The 7,020-nt window shown below is 39.4% G+C and overlaps 1 protein-coding gene across 1 annotated transcript in view; it reads right to left on the bottom strand.

Moving 5' to 3' along the window:
• Positions 1–7,020, bottom strand: part of LOC141561646 (uncharacterized) — a 612,565-nt gene that overhangs the window by 185,390 nt on the left and 420,155 nt on the right. The window lies entirely within an intron of this gene.

Genomic DNA, 7,020 nt, shown 5'->3' with positions numbered 1-7,020 from the left:
GTTTCTCATCAAAAAAGTATGTGAATTATCTTAACTACCTTCATCCCTCTTGCCTTGTATACATTTCTTCAATGCTGTTCTTTAGACTTCCTTGCATGTAGTATATTGCAGCCTGCTCCTACCTGCCATGTGCCTTTCCATTGCTTTCCATATAATACTTACTAATTCTTCAAAGGCAGTGTAAATTATACATCTCATTGCCACATATCAATCCTAGTAAGATGGTAGTGAAAATATGGGCCTTTGCTTTAATGAGAAGCTTGGAGTCATTAAAAAAAAAAAACCACACCTTGCAATTTACAGAAGTAAATCAGCTACTCTCCTCCTTTTAAATATAATATTTAAATACCACTCTGTGGTTTGTTAAGCACTTTGAATCTATTATTTGATCCTGTTTGGTAGGTGCTATTATTTCCATTTTACATATGAGAAAGTTGAAGCCAAGAAAGTTTAACTGACTCAAGAGTCACACGGCTAATAAGATTGGATCTCTGTTCTAAACAAGTCCAAATTCAGTGCTCTATTAACTATACTACCTAGCTGTTGTAAGTCTGGACCCTGCTCATTTTCCAGTTATGCTGGGTTTTTTTCCCCCAGATTATATATAGCTGGACAAATTCCATAAGATGTTCATATAGGGGAAGACTGGAGTCAGCTAGTCCCAGATTTCAAGAGCCAATTTTTAAATTTTCAGTGTGAGTATTTACATCTTAGAAACTGGCAAATGCTACAAACTTGGCCTTGATTTTTTTGTTGCTATTATCAAAAATGAAGTATAAAATATTAATAGCATAGATTAATTTAAAAGTGTTTCATGCATATTTTTTCTTCATAAAACCAGTTATAACTATTTGCTAGCAAAATACTGTATCCATCCAAATGCATGTTGAAATCTGAGAACAATAATTACCAGCCTATATTATGTCTACTCATATCTATACAAATGTTTAAAGTCATCAATACATTAATTAAAGACATCCTGGATCAGCATCAGTAGGGAATAAGCAGACTTTCTCAAGCAATATTCAACAGTGGTTCATATCTCCCACCTTACAATTAAATAAAAAATGTAGACTATTGAGATTCCATTGTGCCTATTATTTGTTGATCACACAAGAATAAAAGCACTCAATTTGAGAGAATAAAAGATTGCCTTTCATATCTTCTATAGTAGGTTATATATCATTCATATATCAAGATCATTCTGGATTCCTTGGAAGATATAACAGCAGAAGTAACCCTATTTCATAACTCTGGTAATTCACATCAGATAAAATACAGGTGGTAGAAGAAATTCAGCTTGAGTACAAGTTAAGTAAAGATGGAAGATGAAATCTTTCAGATGCACTTGTTTTCAAATGACATACCTGTAAAGGGCTGAAACTCTGAGCACTTGGACAACCCAGCACTTAAGGCTAATTACTGATTGGACAAAACTCTATTAGAATATTCTTGAAAAAATGGCCCTACCTCCTCTTCTATGCTGGCTCAATCATTTGGTGTATACAGAGAATTATGGGAGGAACTAGGAGGTGGAGTAAGATGAGCCAGGGTCACTTTTGGCAGTAGATGAAGAGAAGGAAGGTTGTGGAGATCCTCCATCCATCCAATTCACTTCTCCTCCTAAAGACCAAGGACTTTTGCTTATCCTGACTCCGGCTGATTCTAAGGTACCCAGGGAGCTAACTTGGTCTTCACATTTGGTGCCCAACATGGGGACCAAGGACCCTAATTTCCCTGAAGAAGTCCCTGGTGACCAGGAAATAGGGTGAATAGACAAACAGGGAACTTACTTTGTTAAGGGCTACACTAGTAATCTTTTCTAGCTGAAATGGGGCAAGTATTAGGAAAAGATTCTCCCCCAGCCCCAGTTCCACCCCTACCTCTGCCCCAAGGGGGCGCTATAGAAACCATACTTAAGTTGATCAAGGGACAAGGCTTAATTGTAACTTGGGAGCAGATCAATGGACTCTTAGGTACATTAGAACCCACAGCCTCTTGGTTCTTAAAGGAAGAAGATATAGGGCCAGTTAATTGGAAACTTGTAGGAGATCAACTATGTGAATACTACAATGATAAAGGTCCTCATTCAATTTCCAAGGAAACATTCTATATATATATACACCATAATGCAATTGGCCTTAAAGAATCCTGCAAGTTATAGAAAAAAGAAAAATTTTAAGAACAGCCAGATTAGGAATTGTGAGGAAAAAGAGGAAGACAAAGAACAGATTAATAGCAGTATCACTAGAGGGCATGTAGAGTTAAGTAAGGTTCAAGGGCATGGTGATTCTCACTCTCACAAGGCAGTTTCAACTCCACCTAAACTGGAGCAGATTATTGACATGCCTCCATTAAACTTCACCTTCCAGGATGGAGGGAGGAGGAGTTGTGGGAGGGGCAGTGACACCCCCAGCACCCTCCCCCCCCAGCAATCAATCACCCCCTCCTATGACTAGATTACAAAAGGCACTACTTAAAGCCACAGAAGAAGGCCAAGATTTAGCTGATTTGAGAAAAGGAATGTATCCTGTGATTCAACAGTTTAACTCTTCAGGTCAAGAAAGTAGAAGATACACTTCTTTTGATATAGAAATCCTCAAAGACCTGAAAAAGGCTAGCTCTCTTTATGGAGCTATATCAGCTTATGTTAAGATGTTATTGCAGAATTTGGCTTAATGAAGTCTTAACCCCTAGGACTAGAAATCTATACCAAAGACATGCTTAGAACCTGGAGAAAACTTGTTCTGACTTTCTGACTATAGTGAGCTCTGTAAGATACAAGCCCAACAAAATAGTCATAGTGGAGTTAATCCTCCAGTCACCTGTGACCAACTAACAGGTGTAGGTTCTTATGCAGACATTTCAATACAGATTAATTACCCCTTAGCAGCATATGAGCAAATTGCTGCTGCTGCTGCTGGGGTTTTCTCCCCAGTAAAAATGACAAAGGTGAGGCCTTCACAAAAATTGCACAAGGGCCAAATGAACCCTTTGCTGATCTGTGGGACGTTTGCAGACAGCTGTCATACGAACTAATGGTGAAAATACAGTAACAGACATTTTGATAAGGCAACTTGCTAAAGAAAATGCTAATGAGATTTGTAGAAGAATTGTACTGGGATTACCCAGGGATGCTTCTTTAAAGGAGATCATAAGATGCTATGCCACAGTGGGCACAAATGCCTTTTATAGCCAGGCTATGATGCAGACTTCTCAAGATTCAAACATGGGAAGACAGGGACTTCCAGAGAGACTCATCAATGCTTTCAATGTGGTAAAGTAGGGCATCTGAAATCTCAATGTTGGCATAGAGACAGAGTGAGAAAAGAGGGTGAGAGAACAAGACCCAATACCCCATGTCCAAAAAATCAGAATGTAGACTGATTCAGGGAAACAGGATGAGGGGCCCAGCCCCAGGGCCCAAGGCAAGAAATATTTGGGGCATGATGGCAGCCGATGCTACACCCAGAGAGTGCCCAGAAGTCCAGTACCCAGACATGATCAATCAGCCAGGAAGTAATCTGATGGGAGAAAGGGATTACAACTGGGGAGGATAGAGTTGTTTGTAGCTGGGACAACTGAGATAACCCCTGAAGAGGTGAAATCTGTTCCTCTCCAGCCTACGGATCCCTTGCCTCCAGGCACAGTAGGCTTGACCATTTCACCTCCTGAGCATGCTTACAAAACAGTATCCATCCATACACTGATGTGGGAAACTGGGGAATGTGTAGATAATATACCACTCACTAATATAGTTAGACAATGTGTGACTTATCCCCCAGGAGAAGTAGTAGCATCAGGTTTACTGATACAGATTCCTAATAAGCAATCTGGTGATAGTCACCCAGATTCTAACTCCAAGCAACAAAATCCAGGAATATACTGGACAGCAGCCGTGACAGCTGACCAATCTATGCCCATTATCTATAATAAATGGCTACCATTAGAAAGATTGATAGACACTGGTGCAGATCATAGAGTCATTAGGCCAACTGGCCCAGTCACTGGCCAAAGATTAAGGCAGACACCTAAATGTCTGATGTAGAAGCATCAATAGCAGCTAAAGTTAGTGCTACCCCTTTGAGATGGACTTCTGAAGATGCAACAGGAGTTTTTACTCCTTTTGTAGTTGAAGAAATCCCATCAATCTCTGGGGAAGAGATATTTTATAACAATTAGGATTACAAATGAATACTTCGGTTTTTTAGGCAGGGCTGCTATTGAAGGACTGCCAACACTTTCACCTGTCCCTATCTGATGGAAAACTGATAAACTGTGTGGATAGAACAGTGGCCCTTAGGTAGTGATAAAATTCAGGCCTAATCAGGCATAGTACAGGAGCAACTTGACCAAGGACACTTACAAACTTCTCTAAGTCCTTGGAATTCCCCAGTACTTGTTGTAAGAAAGAAATCTGGAAAATGGAGGATGTTGACTGATTTAAGAAAGGTAAACAAACAGATGGAAACTATGGGAATTCTTCAACCTGGACTGCCATCTCCTACTCAATTGCCTAGAGAATGGCCTCTGTGGGTTATAGACATTAAGGATTGTTTCTATTCTTTCCCTCTAGATAAGGAGGATATGAAAAGATTTGCTTTTTCAGTGCCCACTTAGCTGAGCCTTATAAAAGATATGAATAGACAATTTTGCCACAGGGAAAGAAAAACAGCCATACTATGTGTCAAATGTATGTTGCTGCTGCTCTTACTCCACTAAGAAAAGCATTTCCAAAAGTTAAGTTATTACATTACATGGATGATATGTTGTGATGTGCATCTGAGGAACAAATGTTAGAAGCATGTCTACAAAAGACCATAGAAACACTAAAGAACTACAAATTGCACATAGTTCCAGAAAAAATTCAAAGACATGCTCCTTTTCAATATTTAGGATATGAAGTATATCCTAAGGTGCTTACAGTACAAAAACTTTCCATAAGAACAAAGAAGCTAAACACCTTAAATGACTTTCAGAAATTGATAGGACATATCCAATGAATGCATCCAGTGTTGGGCTTGACTACCTATCAATTGCAACCATTATATGACATTTGAAGGGATGACAGTGCTTTAAACTCACCATGCCAATTTACAAAAGAAGCTCAAGAGGCTTTGAGAGAAGTTGAACTGGCTTTATCCAATGTGGTTGAAAGAGTCACTCAAAAACCCTTGGAAATATCAGGTTTTGCTACACAAGAGGCACCCACAGCAGTCCTTCATCAAGGAGACAGTGTGATAAAGTGGGTGAACCTCCCAGCACAACCAGAACAAAGCCTTACTCCTTACCCAGTGCTTGTGGCTAGAATTTTATTAAAGGCCATTAAGTGAGCAGTACAATTATCTGAGATAATACCTGACAAGATATACACCTTTTATACTAATGCACAGATTAATGTATGCTGTGAAACCATCCCAGAGTGGCAAATTTTATTAGCCACAGCCTCAAATTTTACATGAGTCTCCACTAAAGATAACCAGACTATTACATAACTGGCGATGGATTTTTGAAGAAAAGGTTTCTAAAGTTCCTCTTAAAGGACCAACCATTTTTACAGATGCATCCAAACATCTTTGTGCTGTATACTCTCTTGACAACTATAAAGAGAGTAGTCAGAACTTTTCGGTCCACTCAGCAGAATGAATTGTATGCAACCATTCTAGCCCTTACTTATTATCCAGGAGATATAAACATAATATCTCATTCAGCCTATTTAGTAGGTGTAGTACAAAGAATTGCCACAGCCCAAATAAAATTTGTAGCCTCCAATATATATCAGCTCTTTTAGGAATTTCAAGAGCAAATGAGAAAGCATCCAGGTAAGATTTATATCTTGCATGTCCACTCTCATAGTGGATTTCCAGGTCCTATTTTTGATGGTAATTCAAAGCAGATAGCCTTCTAACCATGTTGGCCAATACTCCTTTATTTAAGGAAGCCCAAGAATCTCATTTTAAATATCATCAGGCTGCTCAAGCTTTACGTTTACAATTTGGAATAACAAGAGAGGAAGCTAGGAGCAGAGTAAAAGCCCATCCAGCTTGCCTTTCTTTCCACACTCCTACACTCCATCCAGGGAAAAACTCTCATGGTTTGAGACCTAAAGAAATTTGGCAACTGGATGTGACCCATTATAAATTTTTTGGCCATTTGTCTTTCATCCATGTTGTGGTAGACACCTTTTCAGGATTCACTTTTGCAATACCAGTAGCAAAAGAGACAGCCTGAGTGGTCACTGAATTCCTTATACAAGCATTTGCAATTATGGGTGTGCCACAAGCAATAAAAACAGACAATGGACCTGCATATACTTCTAAACATTTTGCACACTTTTGTGCACAGTATAAGATTTTACACACCACTGACATACCTTTTAATCCTTAAGGACAGGCAATAGTAGAAATGCTCCTCCAAAAACAAAAGAAAGGAGGAGCCACAGGTCCCTAGAGAACTTCTAAATCTAGCTCTTTATACTATTAACTTCTTGATATATGACAAAGATGCACTGGCTTTGGCAGACAGGTTTTATAACCCACTGAAAGGGCAATGTCCAGTGCGAGCAGCTCCAATGTCTTTAGATAATCGCCAGGTGATGTGGAGAGACCCAGAAAGTGGTGAATGGAAGGGACCAGATAGATTAACTGCTTGGGGGAGAGGGTTTGCTTGTATCTCTACAGAAGGAGAAGGAATCAGATGGGTACCAATGAGCCATATTCGCCTTGTCCATCAGAAAGAGACATAGCAGACCTTTGAAACGAAGAAGACCCAAGAAACACCAGGTGGTTCCATCATTGACTGTGCCCACCACTGAAAGAGCCTGGCAGTTATGTCATTTGACTCATGGACATCAAAAATTGTTGGACTTCAAAACCCTCAGGAATCATTTGAATCCCTGAGACGTGAAAAGATTGTTGTAGTACTTGAAAACTCTCAGGAATCATTGGATTCTCTGAGACATGATAAGATTGTTGTAGGATTTGAAAACCCTCAGGAATCATTGGATTTTCTGAGAAATGA

Source organism: Sminthopsis crassicaudata, chromosome 3 (assembly GCF_048593235.1).
Source record: "Sminthopsis crassicaudata isolate SCR6 chromosome 3, ASM4859323v1, whole genome shotgun sequence".
Lineage (NCBI taxonomy): Eukaryota > Metazoa > Chordata > Mammalia > Dasyuromorphia > Dasyuridae > Sminthopsis > Sminthopsis crassicaudata.
The sequence above is the reverse complement of the archived record's forward strand: the minus strand, read 5'-3'. Positions and strand labels throughout refer to the sequence as shown.